Below are 18,623 nucleotides of genomic sequence, written 5' to 3' on the forward strand. Positions count from 1 at the left end.
CGTCAGCAGTCTTGTCTGGCTGTGATGCTGCTGCCTGACTGCCCATAGGAGCATTTCTCTACAATATTGAATTAAGCATGGCCCGCTTTTTCCCTCTTATCTGTGAAATCTTGCGGTTGGGGCTTGACTGTTTTTATAAAATGAAATATATAAAATGTATAAAATGCAAATAAAGTTGAGGTTAGAGTGTTTCTCTTTTCTTTCTTTCTTTTTCTTTCTTTCTTTCTTTCTTTTTTTTTTTTTTTTGAGAAAGACATCTGGTTTTTTTCCCCCTTTTCCCTTTGGTTTTTTAAAGCTTAAACTTAAAGTTCAGTTGTCAAGAGCAGCCTGGAAGGCTCCGATTCCAAATGGTTTTTCACCTCATCGACAAGCAAGTCTGTTTGTAAGGACTCAGCTGATCTGGGGATATTTTCTCAGGCATGGTTTTTCCCTGGCAGAGTCATTGATATTGGCTTTGCAGTCAAGGGAAATCCAATAGCCCTGGGATCAAAGTTAAAGATACTTTACAATTCTTAAGGTGCATTCAATGAGGCATCATAGAAATAGAAGCTGTGGATTGGGGCAAGGAGGACATTATGAATTTGTCAATAAACAAACCTGAAGCAGTAACCTGGACAGACATTTTACCAAGGAAATTTGAGATTCTTTGCAATTCCAGTGTGGGGTGACCCATTAACCTATTTTGGATCTTTGTTTCTTAACCCCGTCCACTGTGCAGTCCCAATGTACTCAATAGACTGGACCCAGGTGGCTCTCCCAGTCTGGTCTCCCCCTCCTCAGATGTAATTCCTACTGCCCTTTAAGAAAGTCCCTGATTGAGTTTGTTTTTCTTGTTTGTTGAGTTGTATGTGCCCAAGGACAGGTGAGTGGATAAAGAAAATGTGGTCTCTATGCACAATGGAATACTATTCAGCTATAGAAAAAGAAAAAGAAAAAAAAACACACTGAAATCTTGCCATTTGGGACAACATGGATGGGACTGCAGGGGATTACGCTAAGTGAATAAGTCAGAGGGGGAAAGATAAATATGGGATGATTTCACTTTGTGTGGAAAATACAGAAACAAAACAAAACAGATGAAACTAAACCAGTGTAAACTTTAGAAACCTGACTGTAGAAGTGAGGCTACCGAAGGGAAGGGTCAGGGGTGAGGACAAGAGGTTGGGAGGGAGTCCCAATGGATTGTGGTAGAGGATTATGGGTGCTTTGGTGGTGGGTGTGAAGGGGTAGCTCACACTGAAGAAGTGTGAACTTATATCCTTAAATCATGCACAGAGTTGTAGGCCAACATCACCTCACTTAAAAAAAAGTACAATAAAAAAAAAAGCCCCTTGTCTCTCCTGATAATTCAGACCCTGCCCTCAGCACCACTAAAGTCTCCTTCTTCACATCTACCCTTGTCTTGGGCAGAGAACAGAAGGGGGTTGACATTAGAAGAGAAAAACAGTGCTGGCAGAGCTGAGTCTTTGGGTCAGTAGGCAACTTCTTTTTTATCAACCCTCCAAAGCTCTTTAGTTTGTTGTAAATGACAGACACCCAAGTCAATCCAATAAATCAAAAAAGGCTTGACAGGCTACCTCCAAAAAGTGATTAGAAGACCAAGTTCCACTAAGCGTTGGGGGAGCTGGGCTTGGGACATACATAGCTGCCAGGAAAGAAGCCACTTTCACTCCACACCATCCCAGTTTCACTTTGTGGATAAAATTCCTTCTTTCTCCCGACAAGCTTCCCACAAATAAGTTTTTCAATTTCCTTTAACTTTCGGTCCAACCAAGAGAGTGTGGAGCTATTTTTGCCAGGTCCTTTCTGCTAAGCGTGACCATAAGCCTTGAAATGGCACAAGAGACAGCCATGACCCTTGAAGACTGGTGACAATAAGACCAGAGACAAGACTGATATTAGTCCAGTGAGAGAGGATGTGGTCTCAACTAGGACTGCAGTAGGAATCCTGGATGAAAACAAAAGATTCTGTTGCCTAGTTCCCAAGAGTGTTCTAAGGAAAAAAGGGAGAATCAGTCATCAGTGATGAACAGGGTCAATCACCTTACCAGTACCAAGGGGATTTCAGCCAGCACCTCCAAGTGATCAATGCCAATGGGATGGGGAACCCCAACAGTCCAGCCACAGGGGGCTGCAAACAACCCAGCGAGTTCAAACCTTGAACTCTTAAACCAGAGGCATTGATAGCTCAGAGGCTGAGCGTTCACCACCATGCCAGGCAAAGGAAGGGATATTGAGAGAGTCAGGACCTGGTACAGGTAGGAAGGGAGATATGGAGGGGGAATATAAAGAAGGGATAAGAGAGGATTTAACAATAGAGGCAGGCTCAAGAAAACAGTTCATCTTTAGAGATTGTGGATAGAGTGAAAAGAATATGCACTTCAGAATTAAGCTAGGCCTGGAGACCAACTATCAATACTCTTGAACTTGGCAGCTTACTGAAAGCCTCAAAACCTGTCCTTGTCTGTTATGTACTTACGTATATCAATGATGTATATACATCAATATTTATCAGTGATGTATATATACATCAATATATATTTATATATTTATATTATGCACATATATATGTACATGTATGTCATCTATTATGTGAGGCACATTATCACACATAATATCCTACATTATATTATAAAATGTCATGATATGTATCAATACACACAAATATATAGATATATATTATAAGTATGTTATATATACATCATTATATACACATGTATACATCATATAGTATGTAATGTATATTATATATCCATTGTCTGATGCAGAATACTGATGATTTTGTGTCTTTTTATTTTATTTTGAAGGTATTCAAGTGGACATAGTGTAGGGGATGCTATGACAAGTACATTTCAGCTACTGCCAGCCCAGTCAAGCCCACTGTTTTGCTTTATTTGCTTCAGATGTTCTTTTGGAGAAATGAACTATGAATATCATCATTCTCCCTCTGTGCTCCTCTCAGATTGATTCCCATCTTTCTCAGAGATGGCCTTGCTCTCTTCCTGCCATTCCCAGGAAGCTTAACCTAGAGCACTCAATCCTTAGAACTACACTGCCTTGAATTTTGCATATTTTTAAACTTTATATTGATGGCATCATAGCATTTGTATCTTTTGCTAATAAGACCATTGCCCCCCACAGTCTGGTAAGGACATGTAATTTTTTTTTGAAATAAATTTTATTACTTCATACCAACATCAGTTTTTATCAGGACTTTTAATGTATGCCAGTTTGATGGGTATCATTTACTTTTCTAAGAAAAAAAAACAGTGACAAGACCTGCACCCCTGGATTTCCCAAGACTTTTCTAACTCAACTATACTGACTATTATTGCCATCAGTAATAATCACACTAGTTAGAAAAGGCATTGAATATTTAGATCAAGAGTTATAGCTCACTATTTGCAATAGCTAGCTATGGAGACAACCCAAATGCCCAAAAATAGAAGACTGGATCAAGAAGATGTGGTACATATACTCAATGGAATGTTACTCAACAATCAAAAAAGATAAACACATGCAGTTTGCAGCAACATGGATGGAGCTAGAAGGGATCATGCTCAGCGAAATAAGTCAGAAAGAAAAAGAAAAATACCAGATGGTCTCACTCAGAGCAGGAATTTAGAAAACCTAAATAAGAGACCAGGAAAAAGACTAATTAATACAAAATAAAAATCAAAATCAACAAGCAACTATAAACCAGAGACACACTACGGAGCGGGGGTGGGGGGAGTGAGGGAGGGGCAGGGAGAGGAAGGACTAGAGTCAAAATAAGGGGCGGGTTGCAATGGTATGGGGAATATAGCCATAATGAAAATGCATACATTGTGCAAAGATGAAAAATGGTATAAGAATTATATAAAATAGAATATTTTAAAAAAAAGAGCTATAGCTGATGTAACTGACAGCCTGGCAGACCAAGTTGGGTTGAGTGACGTGGACTGAAGGTAACACTGAAGAATGGCATAATCTTGGCATAACCTCCAGTTATGTGTTCTTAAGAATCAGTGTCATGGGGGCCTCCCTGGTGGCACAGAGGCTTAAGTCTCAGCACTATGAAGCTATTGCAGTCACTGTAGCACGAGTTCAATCCCTGGCCAGGGAGCTAAGCCACATGGCGCAGCAGACCTCTCCTGTCTTGCCAGCTGCTCCCCTCAGCAGGGTATTTCAGTCAATCTGTCTGTTCTGCTCCCCACTCTGTAGCTGGTGAATCCTCTCACCTCCTGCACCTCTGGCCTGTACCCCAGCTCTTGTATGCATAAATAAATCTTTAAAAAAATTAAAGATTTAAAAAAATTCAAAAAAATAAACACTGTGAGTCCAACAAAACCTGTCCAGCTGCCACATTGGGTCCAATGTGTGGCCCTTGAATAACAAAGAATGTCCTTTTCCATATTTGCAATGGCTGCCACTGATCAAGCACTTCCTCTGTGTCAAGGGACTCCTAATCTGTCCCCACATTTTCTCATTGCACATTTGCACCTGCCTCTGAGAAATGTACACAGGTCCTCAAATAACATGGTTTTGTTGTAACTTTGACGAGGAAAAAAAAATCAATACTCAGCAGGGCCACTGTCTGTGTGGAGCCTGCACTTTCTCCCCATGTCTCCATGGGTTTTCTCTGGGTACATGGGTTTCTCCCCACATCCTAAAGACGAGCACATGAGGTTCACTGGTGTGTCTTAATTGTGCTGGCCAGAGTGAGTGTGGGTGTGCATGCCAACTGCCCTGTGATAGGAGGGTTGGATTATCCAGGGTTGGGTCCCACCTGGTACCCTGAGCGGTTAGGGCAGACTCCACCGCTCCTCCCCCATCCCAGTGACCCTGAACTGGAATAAGGGGATTGGAAAGTGAATGGATTCAAAGTATTGTTTAACATTAAAAAGTGTTTGTGGTATCTATTAGTTGTTGATTGATGTTTTTGTGTCTTGAAATAAGAGGTAGAAATTTAACTCTTTCTTCTATCAGCTGTGTAGTCTATGATTAAGAATCAGGTTTGTTTCCTTAGATCTCTTTATTGTTGGATTCTTAGTTTCCAAAACCTATAGACTTACTGTGCGTGTGCTCCCTGTTCACAGTCAAGAGGTAGTCTGAGCCACATGGCTGCTGAGGAACAGGGGAGACAAAGACTGGATGTGGTTTCCTCTACAGTCTGAGTAACTGGATTTTCCCCGTAAATGTGTGAAGGAGAGATGAAGAGAGATATGAACTGAATCTTGTGGAAGGAATAGAAGTTTACCAGGCAAGTAAGAAAGGGGGCAGTGGAGCATTTGGGAAGACGGCTAGGCAAGTGCATGTGTTTGGGCCCAGGAATGTTCTGTATATCCCAGGGCATTACAGACACAGGGTAGAGATGGTACTGTCATAGTTCTTGACATAAAAACACTGCTAAGTCTTTGATGAATTAGAAAAAAATGACTGGGTCTTCCCTGGTGGCCTACTGGTTAAGTCTTAGTATTATCAACACGACTGCCTGAGTTTGATCCCCGGCCAGGGAGCTAACCCACATGGCATAGCAGACCTCTCCTGACTTGCCCACTGCTCCCCTCAGCAGCACTGTATTTCAGTCAGTCCACCTGTTCTGCTCCCCACTCTGTCTCTGGTGAATCCTCTCACCCCCAAAATCTCTAGCCTATACCCCAGTTCTTCTATGCAAAACTAAAAAGAAATAGTAAATTAAAAAATATGATAATTATAAAAAAAGAAAAATGACTGGAATGGGCACTAAATAGGACATAGCATGGACATGGGAAAGCACAATATGAGGCTCCTGTTGTGAGCTCACACTTAGGTCCTGACAAAGTCATTACAGGACAAAACCATTAATCAGAGAATATGTTCTCTATATACAAGATAACTGGCAGCCCTAAGTGAGGAGGAATGCAGAACCCCAGTCTCCTAGCTCCCATCACATGCTCGCTAAAGACGCAATTTGAGGACAAGAGGGTTTTGATGATTTATTGAAACAAGCATCCCAAACATTCATTTCCACCCACCAAGTGTCTCCAGACCAATCTTCTTAGAACTTTACCTACTGGGAAATTCAATAGTAGGCAAGGAGACACCTTCTGAAGTTTACCAGGTGACCAAGTGAGAGATTATAATGGATATCTAAGTCTGGTCAGGAGGACGTTTTTCTACATTAACTTAAAAAAAATCTTGTGAGAAAACCTAATGTGTTGGGGAAATCCTAGGTCTTATTTGAAGAGCAAATTTGTTGTATGAGAAAGCATTGTGTACAAACAATGGTATAACTATAAGATGAAGTACTACACAGCTATTTAAAAGGATGAGTGATAGTCAGATACATGGAAACATATAGGAAAAAATGCCCAAGATGTTCTGTTTGATAGAAAAACAAATTATTAAATAGAAAAACAAATTGTAGAAATAACAGAATAGCAGGGTACAATACAGACACATAAAAATGCCACAAGTTCATTGTGGTAGAGACCTGAGTGTGCAAAGGAATGGGAGAGCTACTAGAGGGCAAGCTGCAAGCCAGGGAAGCAAATACATCTCTGGAGAAGAGAAGGAATCCTGGTTGTATTGGGAGAAGAGCTGTAAAAAGAAGTATTAGCTTTATCTGGATTTTTTTTTCATTTTAAAAGAGAAATGTTTTCATTCTTATGTAATTAAAAAATGTAAGAGAGGGCCTCCCTGGTGGCCCAGTGGTTGAGCGCTGGGTTGCAAAGCTGCCTGCAGCCTCTGCAGCGCCGGTTCGATCCCCAGCTGCTCCCCGGCCACCGGAGGAGGGTCCAACATGGCGCGCAGACCTCTCCTGCCGCCCACTGCTCCCCTCAGCAGTGTACTTCGGTCCCTCTGCCTGCTCTGCTCCCCGCTCTGGCTCTGGTGAATTCTCTCACCCTCCCACGGTTCTGACTGTACCCAGTGCATGTATAAACAAAACAAATAAATAAATAAATAAAAACATGCCTCTATAAAAAAAAAAAAAGCCTGGCCGTGTGGAGTGGTCCTGCCTAAATCAAAATTAGTAAGTCATCCTGATAAGATGCCTGTGTGTAGTGGCGTAAATATAGGTAACAAGGTTGTGGTAACTTGAAATGCTTATGGACTCCGTGCCCAGGTTCTGAGGCCATCTCCAGAGTTTGGCAAGAGCAGCTGGGGACTCTTTTCCTGAGAAGTGGTACCCCCTCCTCCCTGCAGATTGATGGTTCTTAGAACTCTCTGGACTGTGTTCTATACACTCTGTATTTCCAGTCTCCTGAACTTTGCCAAGAGGTTTGTTATGGTTCCACCTATTTGCTGTAGTAAATTCAAATTATGGTTATATGTATTTGCCTTGAGTTGTAAGTGAAACCCTCCTGGTTCTTAGAAGTCAGCATGCTAAAGATCAGAAACCTGATAAAACAATGGCCAACGGCAGATGTTAAATTTAGGATATTGGGGTGGTAGATGATCCTGGATTATCAGAGTAGGCCAAAAATGTAGCTACAAGTGTTTCTTACCAGAGGGAGGCAGGGAGTGATAAGACTCCAGAAAAAGATGATGTGCCTATGGAAGCAGTGGTAGAAAAGACATGTTGAGGATAGAAACAGTGGACTGAGGGCCACCTCCAAAATCTTAAAGGACAAAGTCATGATTTCTCTTCTAGAGCCTCGGGAGGTGCCACTGGCCTTGGTTGTACCTTGATTTTGGCCCAATTGAAATCCTTTTCAGACTTCTGGTCTCTGGAACCACAAAGAATACATGTATGCCACTGAGTATGATATTTGTTATAGCAGCACTACGACACTAATATAGCAACTTCCTTTACTTCCTTGAGTTCCCATTTACTCCTCTGTTAAGGGGTGTGGTTCCCCTGACTTCATAGGCTATTGTGAGGCTTGCTGTTTATGTTTGGCCATTTGTAAAGACCATTGCAGCCACCATTGCATTGGATCTTACCCCATCCTATTGTTATCTGCACCAAGGCTTCCAGAAGGAGGTGTCTGCTACTAACTCAAGGCTTGCCAGCCCAACCCATGGCTTTGAACATAAGACCTTCCCTGTCTCCCAAGACAGAGCTTGTCTCAGTGCTCAGGAAACTATCCTTATAAGAAAAAAAAGATACTCCATTGCTCTGTTTTCCTGAAGTATGGCAAAGGATCCATTTGAACTTTTAGCAGCAAAATCAATGTTGTATTTACATATGTTGTTATCAACAATGAACATCTGAAACTTATATAATGTCATAAACCTTTGGAATTGTTGGAAAAACATGGTACTTCAAAAAATCAATTAAAAATGGGAAGAGAACGTCACATAAAAAATAAAAAAAAAATTTAAAAAGGCATTTCTCTAAAGAAGACATATAGGTGGCCAACAGGCATGTGAAAAGATGTCCATCATCTCTTATTATTACAAAATTGCATATCAAAACCACTATCTCTTATTATTACAAAATTGCATATCAAAACCACAATGAGATATCACCTCATTCCTGTGGGAATGGGTTTTATTCAAAATACAAGAAACAAGTGTCAGAGAAGATATGGAGAGAAAGGAACCCTTGTTCACTGTTGGTAAGAATGAATATTGATGCAGTCATTATGAAAAGAGTATGGAGATGCCAAACCCCAAAACCAGCAGAAGAAAAGAAATAATTAAAATCAAAGCAGAAATAAATGAAATCGAAACTAAAAAATCAGTACTAAAGATCAATGAAACCAAAAGCTGGTTCTTCGAAAAAATAAATAAAATAGACAAATCCCTAGCTAGGCTCACAAAGGAAAAATGGGAGAAAGTAAAAATAAATAGGATCACAAATGAAAGAGGAGAAATCACAACAGACGCAGCAGAAATCAAAAGAATATTCAGAAACTACTATGAACAGTTGTATGCAAACAAGTTCAACAATCTAGAAGAGATGGACAAATTCCGACAACTCTACAATCACCCAAAGCTAGATAAAGAAGAACTAGATCACCTAAACAGACCAATTATAAGCAGCAAAATTGAAATGGTAATCAAAAACCTCCCCAAAAACAAAAGCCCAGGACCTGATGGATTTATAAATGAATTCTACCAAACATTCAGAAATGAATTAGTGCCTATCCTTCACAAACTCTTTCAAAAAACTGAGAAGGAAGGGATAATACCAAACGTTCTATGAAGCCAACATTACACTACTACCAAAACTGAACAAGGACAACACAAAAAAAGAAAACTATAGGCCAATTTCTCTAATGAACATGGATGTAAAAATCCTCAATACAATTTTAGCTATCAGAATCCAACAATGTATCCTTAAGATAATTCACCACAAACAAGTAGGATTTATTCCAAGGACACAAAGGATGGTTCAACATGCAACAATCAATCAATGTTATGCAACACATCAACAAGAAGAAATATAAAAACCACATGATAATATCAATAGATGCTGAGAAAGCTTTCAACAAAGGTTTCAACAAAGCTTTCAACAAAGTACAACACCCAATTATGATAAAGGCCCTTGAAATTCTCGGGATACAAGGAACATACCTCAACATCATAAAGGCCATATATGATAAGCCCACAGCCAGTATCATTCTCAATGGTGAAAAGCTGAAAGCATTTCCATTAAGATCTGGAACAAGACAAGGATGTTCACTCTCACCACTGCTTTTCAATATAATACTGGAAGTCCTAGCCAGAGCAATAAGACAAGAGAAAGACATACAAGGAATCCAAATAGGGAAGGAAAAAGTTAAACTATCACTATTTGCAGATGATATGATAATATACATAGAGAACCCCAAAAACTCCACAGAAAAACTTATTAAACTAATCAATCAGTTTAGTATAGTGGCAGGATACAAAATCAACATGCAAAAACAGTAGCCTTCCTATACACAAACAGTACATCTGAAGAAGAAATAAAAAAAAAATCCCTTTTATTATTGAAACAAAAAAATCAAAAACTTGGGAATAAACCTAACAAAAGAGGTAAAGGACCTATTCAAAGAAAACTATAAAACATTGTTAAAAGAAATACAAGAAGACATAAGGAAACGGAAAGACATGCCCTGCTCATGGATTGGAAGAATTAACATTATCAAAATGGCCATCCCAAGAAAGGAAATTTACAGATTTAATGCTATTTCAATAAAAATTTCAATGACATTCTTCAAAGAAATAGAACAATTATTGATGAAATTCATATGGAATCACCAAAAACCCCAAATAGCCAAAGCTCTCCTGAAAATAAAAAGAAGAGAATGGAGTCATCACACTCCCAGACTTCAAACTACACTACAAAGCCATAATCATCAAAACTGCATGGTATTGGAACAAGAACAGACATACTGACCAATGGAACCAAATAGAAAATGCTGAAATAAACCCACAGATTTATGGTCAACTAATGTTTGACAAAGGAGCAAAGAATAGACACTGGAGCAAAGAAAGTTTGTTCAATAAATGGTGCTGGGAAAACAGGGTTGCTACATGCAAAAGAATGAAGCTTGACCACTACCTCACACCATGCACAAAAACCAACTCAAAATGGATTAAAGAACTAGACATAAGACCTGAAACCATAAAATATATAGAAGGAAATATAGGCGAAACACTACATGACATGTACCTCAAAGATATCTTTACAGACACATCACCCAAAGCAGTGATAGTGAAGGCAAAGATAAACAGCTGGGACTACATCAAATGAAAGAGCTTCTGCACAGCAAAAGAGCCAATAACCAAAACAAAGAGAAACCCCACCGACTGGGAGAACATTTTTGCACACAACACTAATGATAAAGGACTGATCACAAAAATCTACAAAGAGCTGATGAGTCTCAACAAAAACAAAGAAAATAATCCAGTCAAAAAATGGGCAGAAGAGCTAAAAAGAAACTTCTCCAAAGAGGAAATGCAAATGGCCAACAGGCATATGAAAAAATGTTCAATATCACTTGTAATCAAGAAAATGCAGATCAAAACTATAATGAGATACCATCTTATACCAGTGAGAATGGCACCTATTACAAATACTGGCAACAACAAATGTTGGCGAGGTTGTGGAGAAAAAGGAACTCTCCTGCACTGCTGGTGGGAGTGCAAACTGGTCCAATCACTATGGAGAGCTGTGTGGAGATTTCTTGACCTACTAAACATAGAGCTTCCATATGATTCAGCAATTCCATTCCTAGGTATTTACCCAAAGGACACAAACATTAATTCCAAAGAGCACCTGCACCCCTATGTTTATAGCAGCACTGTTTACAATAGCTAAGCTTTGGAAACAACCCAAATGCCCAAAAATAGATGACTGGATCAAGAAGATGTGGTACATATACACAATGGAATATTACTCAGCAATTTAAAAAGATAAACACATGCAGTTTGCAGCAACATGGATGGAGCTGGAAGGGATCATGCTCAGCGAAATAAGTCAGAAAGAAAAAGAAAAATACCAGATGGTCTCACTCATGGCAGGAATTTAGAAAACTTAAATAAGGGACCAGGAAAAAGACTAATTAATACAAAGTTAAAATCAAAATCAACAAGCAACTATAAACCAGAGACACACTATGGGGTGGGGGAAGAGGAAGGATTAGGGTCAAAATAAGGGGGAATGCAATTGTGTAGGGAATATAACCAAAAGGAAAATGTATACATTGTGCAAAAATGAAAAATGATGTAAGAATTATATGAAATAAAATATTAAAAAATATATATAAATAGACATTTCATATCCAGTCATCCTACTTCTGGTTATGTACCTGAAAAATACAGAAACACTCATTCAAAGAGATATGTGCACCCCCGTGTGTATTGCAGCACTGTTCACGATCGCCAAGAAATGAAGCAATCTAAGGGCCCATTGATCAACGGATGGATAAAGTACATAAAGAGTAGAATATTACCCGGCTGTAAAAAAGGTGTAATCCTGCTATTTGCATCAACATGGATGGACCTAGAGGGTATTGTGCTTAATGAAATAAGCCAGATGGAAACAGACGAACACCATATGATTTCACTAATATGTGGAATATAAAGAGATCAGACAAATGGAGGAGCTAAATAAAACAAAAATAACTTTCAGGTTATAAGATCAAATTAACAGTTACCAGAAGGGAAGAGGGAAGGAAGAAGAGGGGTGAGTCAATAAGGTAAAAAGGTCAATCTAATGGTGAAGCATAGAATTGGATTTTGAGTGGTGAACTTTATATAGTTTATATAGATATTGATTTATAGCGATGCACACTCACACTCTGCATACAAATCAATGTGTGATATATATATATATCAGAATGTTGTTTTTATATATATGTATATCAGAATGTTGTTTAATATTGTTTAAATGTTTTAACAGAATGTTGAGTAAGGAAAAAACCTAAGAACATGATGGCTGGTTTACAAGATACATGGCAAGAGTCCTGAAAATGATTTTAGAGGGATTCCATTCCAAGCAGCTGTCCCCTGGGTCTGTTTCACTTCCTGACGAGCTCTCTCCTCTTGCATTTCAAGGATGACCAATTCTGTCAGAGAAAGTTTGAAATCAGTTGAATTGTGGCTTGCGTTGTCAGGATTGACTAATTTTACCATATTTAATGATCATCATTGCCTAGTGGAGTCATAAACTCAATTTCTGTGGCCAGGGAATTATATCCCTCTTGGGAGCCAAGAGCAGTGTTGAAATACAGAATGTAACGTGTGTCAATTCCAGTGTCTCAGCCTCTGAGGGGAAAAAAAAAAAAAAAGCCTCTTAAAAAATGCAGGAGAAAGGACTTCCTGGGTCTGGAGATCCAAGAATTGTCAGAGATAGAGGGTCCTGGAAGGCCCCTGCAAAAGTCCACTTTATTGCTTGTGCCACAAAGAAGGCAAAGCCACTTCCTCCCTGTCCTGTCCTAACCTCCAGCAGTGGGAGGGCCAGGCTCTAGGGAAATAATGACTTGGAAACATACCAATCCTGAACGCAGACAGGAAACCATCATCTCGCGTCAGAATCAGTCTGAAATGAGCCTGAGCTGTTTGGCAATGACCCATGTGTTCTATATCAGCAAAAGCATTCACGGCAGGCACAGGGCATGCCGTGCTCGGGGACTCTGAAGCTCTGTGACTGATTTTTACTCTCCTAAATATTTTTACTCATTTAAATATTATTTCTCTCATGCACGTTCTCTTCAGCACTGTCTTTATGTAGAACTGGGGCGATTCAAGTTAGGAGTAAATGACTCAAGTTAAAAAAAAAAAAAAAACTATTCAGCGGTGGGAGTGATGGTGATTGAAAAGTAATTCCACTTCTAGGTAAATATCCAAAGGATTGAAAACAGACTCAAAGAGATAGTTGTACATCTGTGTTCATAACAGCACACTCTCCTAAAGGGGTAAGTAACCCAAGTGTGCACTGACAGATGAATGGATACACAAAATGTGCCAGATACCTACAGTGGAATATTCTGTTGTAAAAAGGAAAAAAAAAAAATTCTGACATGTGTCCTGTAATGACTTTGTCAGTATCCTCTAAATGTGAGCTCCCAACAGGAGCCTCATTTTGTGACTTTCCATGGATAAACCCTGAAGACACTATAGTATGTGAAATAAGTCAGAAGCAAAGGACAAAGACTGGATGATTTTATTCACACAAGATCTCAAATTCATAGAGACAGAAAGTAGAGTGGTGGTTGCCAGGGTTGAAGATTGGGGAGAAGGGTAAATTATTTAATGGGAGCAGAGTCTCACTTGGGGAAGGTGGGCAGTGGTGATAGTTGCATGTGAATACATGTGGGTGTATGTAATGCCAATGAACTCGACATTTAAAAATCAATAACCTGGTAAATTGAATCACTTGCATTTGATCGAGATTCCTGCTTGATTGCTCGCTGCAATCACCCAGCACATTTGAGAAATCCTGATGCCCACACAGCACCCAGACTGATTACATCAGCATCTGTGCTTTCTTTTATTTTTTATTTGAGGTAACATTGGTTTATAACACTATATGTGTTTTAGGAGTATATGTTCACATCTCTTCAAACACATGTTCCCACACTACACCCCTCACCAAAGTACCAATAATCCTCCACCAGAGTTTATTGGGCCTTTTCCTCCCTTCCCCCATCCCTCATCCCTCCCTCCCACTCTGCTAACTTCAGTTCTGTAGTCAGATTCCAAGGATTTGTTCTGGTTTACTATTGTCTGTTCCTTTGTTTGGTTTATTTATATTCCACATATGAGTGAAATCATCATTTAATTGTCTTTAGCCTCACTAATTCCACTTAGCATACTCCCTCCCAACCCCATCCTTGTGGCTAAAAATGACAAGATTTCATTTTTTTTTATTGCTAAGTAGTATTCTATGTATATATAGACCACATGTTCCTTATCTACTCATTGGTCATTGGGCATTTAGTTGTTCCAACAGCTTTATTACTGTAAATAGTAGCATTTGTGTTTTGGAAACTCCTTGGGTTCCAGTGGGCAGCTAAGATTGAGAACCACTGCTCTAGAACCATGCAACCCAAAGTGCTGCCAACAGAGAAGCATGAGAAGAAAACCACTCCGACAGAGCCCCTGCACCATGCTCAGTTCCTCAGCCCCTTTCTAGCATGCAGCAGGCTGGAGAGAACAGTCAGTGTACATCCTGCATCCCCCTGGCCTGAGACAGTCCCTGTTTACACCTGTCCAGTAGCATTATTAACTGGGCCCCCTTTCACTCTCAAAGATATCCCAATTTAGATGGAAAATTACATGAGCACCTACCTGGGAGGTGGAAAGTATCATTATCCATTCCAAGTATGAGAGAGATCTAGAAATGTAGCAAAGGTCACACGGTAAGAGGTAATTCTGGGACTTGGCCTGGCTTTCTAATTGCCAAAGTCCCTGATCTCCCCACAACACTGCTTGACTCACAGACTTGCCCATTTTTCCCAGGGGCTCCAGTAACTCAGGCAAACACCTTGAAGGTGTCTTTGCTGTGGCTTCATTGCACTCACTCCTGTTCCAACCGGCAGGTGTGGGCCCTGCCTTCCCGCTGTACGAGACTTCGACCACATCCACAGGCCCCACCTGATATAAGCTGCCATCATGGCTTGCTTGGTCTGCCTTCTTTCTCACTGGTCTCTGTGCCTCTGCTCTTGACCTAGTACAATCACATCTCAACATAGCAGCAAAGTGATCCAGTCCAACCAAAGTGATCCTCAACTTCCTCTACTCAGCCTACACCAACGGCTCCCATCTCTCTTGGGGTATAGCCAATGACCTGGTGATAACCTCTCTTGCCCTGGTCACCTCTCTGGCCTTATCTCCCAATACTCTGTCCTTAACTGCTCATCTCCAGCATGAGGTCCCATTTGTTAGTCCTTGAATGGTCCAGGCACATTCCTACCTTAGGGACTTTTCACAGGTTCCTCCTTCTGCCCAGAATATTCTTCTTGGGAATAACCACGTGACTGCATGCACCTCTTACCTCTTTCAGCGTTGTCGCTCCTGTTGCCTTCTTAGTGAAACCTACTCAGACCAGGTCATTTACAATTATACCCCACCCTCTGCATCTCCAACCCTTTTCCAGTGTTCTATACACATCTGTCTCATCACCTTCTACAAACCATGCAGTCTGGCATCTAACAAACTGTAGCATTTATATATTCATTAATTTATTGTTTATTATCTGTATCCCCCTTTTAGGGTGACAGTCTTTGTTGCTTTTATTCACTGCTGCTCCCCAAGTACTACTAAACAGCACTTGGACATTGGAGACATTCTTGGTTTATTGAAAAATTAATCGACTATAGTTAAATCTCTCGTTAAATCCATTATGTTTTTCCCTTAATTTTGTTTTGTGGTCTCTTCTCAACTGAAGAGAATGGGTTATTTGCTCATAGATCCTTCCAGATTATGACTAGTTTTGTATTTAGAACTATAATCTATTTTGGAATTTATTTATTGTATGTTGTGAGGTAGGGAAATAATGGGGTTTTTTAATGTATGGTTTGTCTATTTTTCAATATCTTTTATTTTCTTGGTTATTTAAGATGCAAGCTGCATTTTTTTATCCTTAATTTTTATTATACTAACTTCTGCTCTGGGTCTTCTATTACATTCTACTGATCTGATTATTTACTACCATATAGTTAATAAACTATTTTAATTCTATTAAATGTACATTAATTAGATCTCCCAAAACCTTGTCTCTCTACTTAATCTTTCAAATAACCCCATTCTCAGATTTATCGATTCCACTGGGCATTTGTTTCTTTTGTATCTAGATGATTAATTTATATTTGTATTCTTAGCAACAGCTTCTTTTTTAAGACTTACTTTGTTATTTGCTTTTTAAGCTTTTCTCTCTCTGTCTCTCTCTTTTTTAATAGGACGTTCTGCTCATTTATTTTCATCCATTCAAGAATTCAAGCCTATGTCTTTTCTGAGTTCGGCTTGACTACATTTGATATGTTTTCATTGTTATTGTCTAATGGCCCATAACTATACTTTTAATTTTCTCTTTTTTTCCAAGAGTTGTCTAGAGTAATGTTTTAAATTCCTATAAATTTTTTCTAATTATTATTTCAGGATTATTATTTTATTTCACATTTCTTTTATTGTAGTCAAAGGATAGTACTAGAAAAGGCTTTTTTGAGATTTTATTTTCTGGTTTAGAGAGTAGTCATTTTCTTTTTCTTTTTTTTTTTCTAAACTTTTTTTTTTTATTCCCTATACAATTGCACCTCCCTTATTTTGACACCAGTCCCTCCTTTCCCCGCCCCCCCACCCCCCATAGTGTGTCTCTGGTTCATAGTTGTTTGTTGATTTTGATTTTTTCTTTCTTATAGTTATTCTTTTTCCTGGTCCCTTATTTAGGTTTTGAGAGTAGTTATTTTCTGAAAGCACCCAAGGAAATATGGGAAGGATGCATAGTCTTTGTTCACAGGTACTGAGTTTAATACATATGCATTAAATTGAGCTAAATGGTTATTTTATCCATTTCCTTTTTGCTGCTTACTTGACTCTCAAAAAGAAGAAAGTTAGCTAATAGCCTCCTCTTTTCTGTGTTTCTCTTTATTTCTTTTTGCTTTTCTAACTTTTTTACTTCATGTATTATGAGTCTGTTTGAAGACTATCATGACGACACCTAAATCTATCTTTGCCGGCAAATCCCTACTCATTTCTTTGCCAGTGTCTTTGTTGGGCTGCTTGCTTTCTCAATTATCTAAAAGAGCATTTTTTTTTAATTTTTTTAAAGATTTGTTTATTTTATTTATACAAGCACTGTGTACAGTCAGAAGCGCGGGAGGGTGAGAGAATTCACCAGAGCAGGGAGCAGAGCAGGCAGAAGGACCGAAGTACACTGCTGAGGGGAGCAACGGGCGGCAGGAGAGGTCTGCGCGCCATGTGGGACCCTCACCTGGCGGCTGGGGATTGAATCGGCGCTGCAGAGGCTGCGGGCAGCTTCGCAACCCAGCGCTCAAGCACTACGCCACCAGGGAGGCCCTAAAAGAGCATTTCTTATGTTAAATATATTTACTTGCTGTCATATATGTTTAAAGATTTATGTACTTATTTATGCACACAAGAGCTGGGGCAGGACAGAGATGCAGGGGGTGAGAGGATTCACCAGAGACAGAGTGTGGAACAGAAAAGGAAGATTACCTGAAACACACTGCTGAGAGAGCAGCCTGCAAGACAGAAGAGGTCTGCTGCACCATGTGGTTCACCAGCCCGGCTGGAGGTCAAACTCGTGCTGCAGAGGCTGCGGATAGCTTCATAGTGCTGTGCTTAACCCCTTGCGCCACCAGGGAGACCCCACCTGTCATATATATTACAAATATGTCCCCAACTTCTTGGATCCTTAAAAAAAATTACAATTAGCATACACATATTTCTCATCTTTCTATGGTCAAATGTTCTGATTTTGTTTGTATTCTCAAAATACTGAGAGGATAGAGGTGAGAGGCAAATGTGTGGTCTCCTGTCCTTGTTTCCCCTTGAACTTCTCTGCCTATTCAGTGAAGAATATTTTAACCACTTCTCTTTTTGAGCCATGGTTTCATGTCACCACCCCTTTCTGATCCTTCAGGATGTTTCAGGAGCAGCTTCTTCCTCAGGGAAAGAGGATGCTCCTTTGATCGTCTCCAGTTAAAGATCTAAAGGGGACCACAGTCAACACCGCAGATCAGTGTGTAGCTAAAATGTAGCCAAAATGGCATATGCCTTTGCTGCTACTCCTGTTCTGAAACCCTTTGCCCCAGGTCTTAAAATTCATCCACTTTTGTATTAAGAGAAGTTATTCTGTGTGTGTAGAAGATTTCAATGAAGGTTTTGCAGATCAGGAATAGTGATGTTGTCTAAGCATCAACATGTCTTAAAAAGGGGTACTCTACATCCCTGTTCTTAAAAATGTGCCCCCATTTCTGACTCTCTCCTCCCCAGTCCCTCTACCCTATCACTACCAAATCCTTAGACCTAAGGAAAAGAAGCCAGGATTTGTGCATGTGTGTGTATTGTCTTCTGCTTGCAATTAAATGTATTTTTTTCTCAAGAGAAATTTTGATGTCAGTTGTTATTATATATTTTTCATCCCACAGTAATTATAGAAAGAATAGTGTAAGTAAGCCTACGATTATTATTTAAAAACAAATCGACTCTTCCCCCAATAAAAGGCTGAAGAGAATGCAATGCTGAGAGTAGATGCACTA

The sequence above is a fragment of the Talpa europaea genome, assembly GCF_964194135.1.
Source record: "Talpa europaea genome assembly, chromosome: 9".
NCBI lineage: Eukaryota > Metazoa > Chordata > Mammalia > Eulipotyphla > Talpidae > Talpa > Talpa europaea.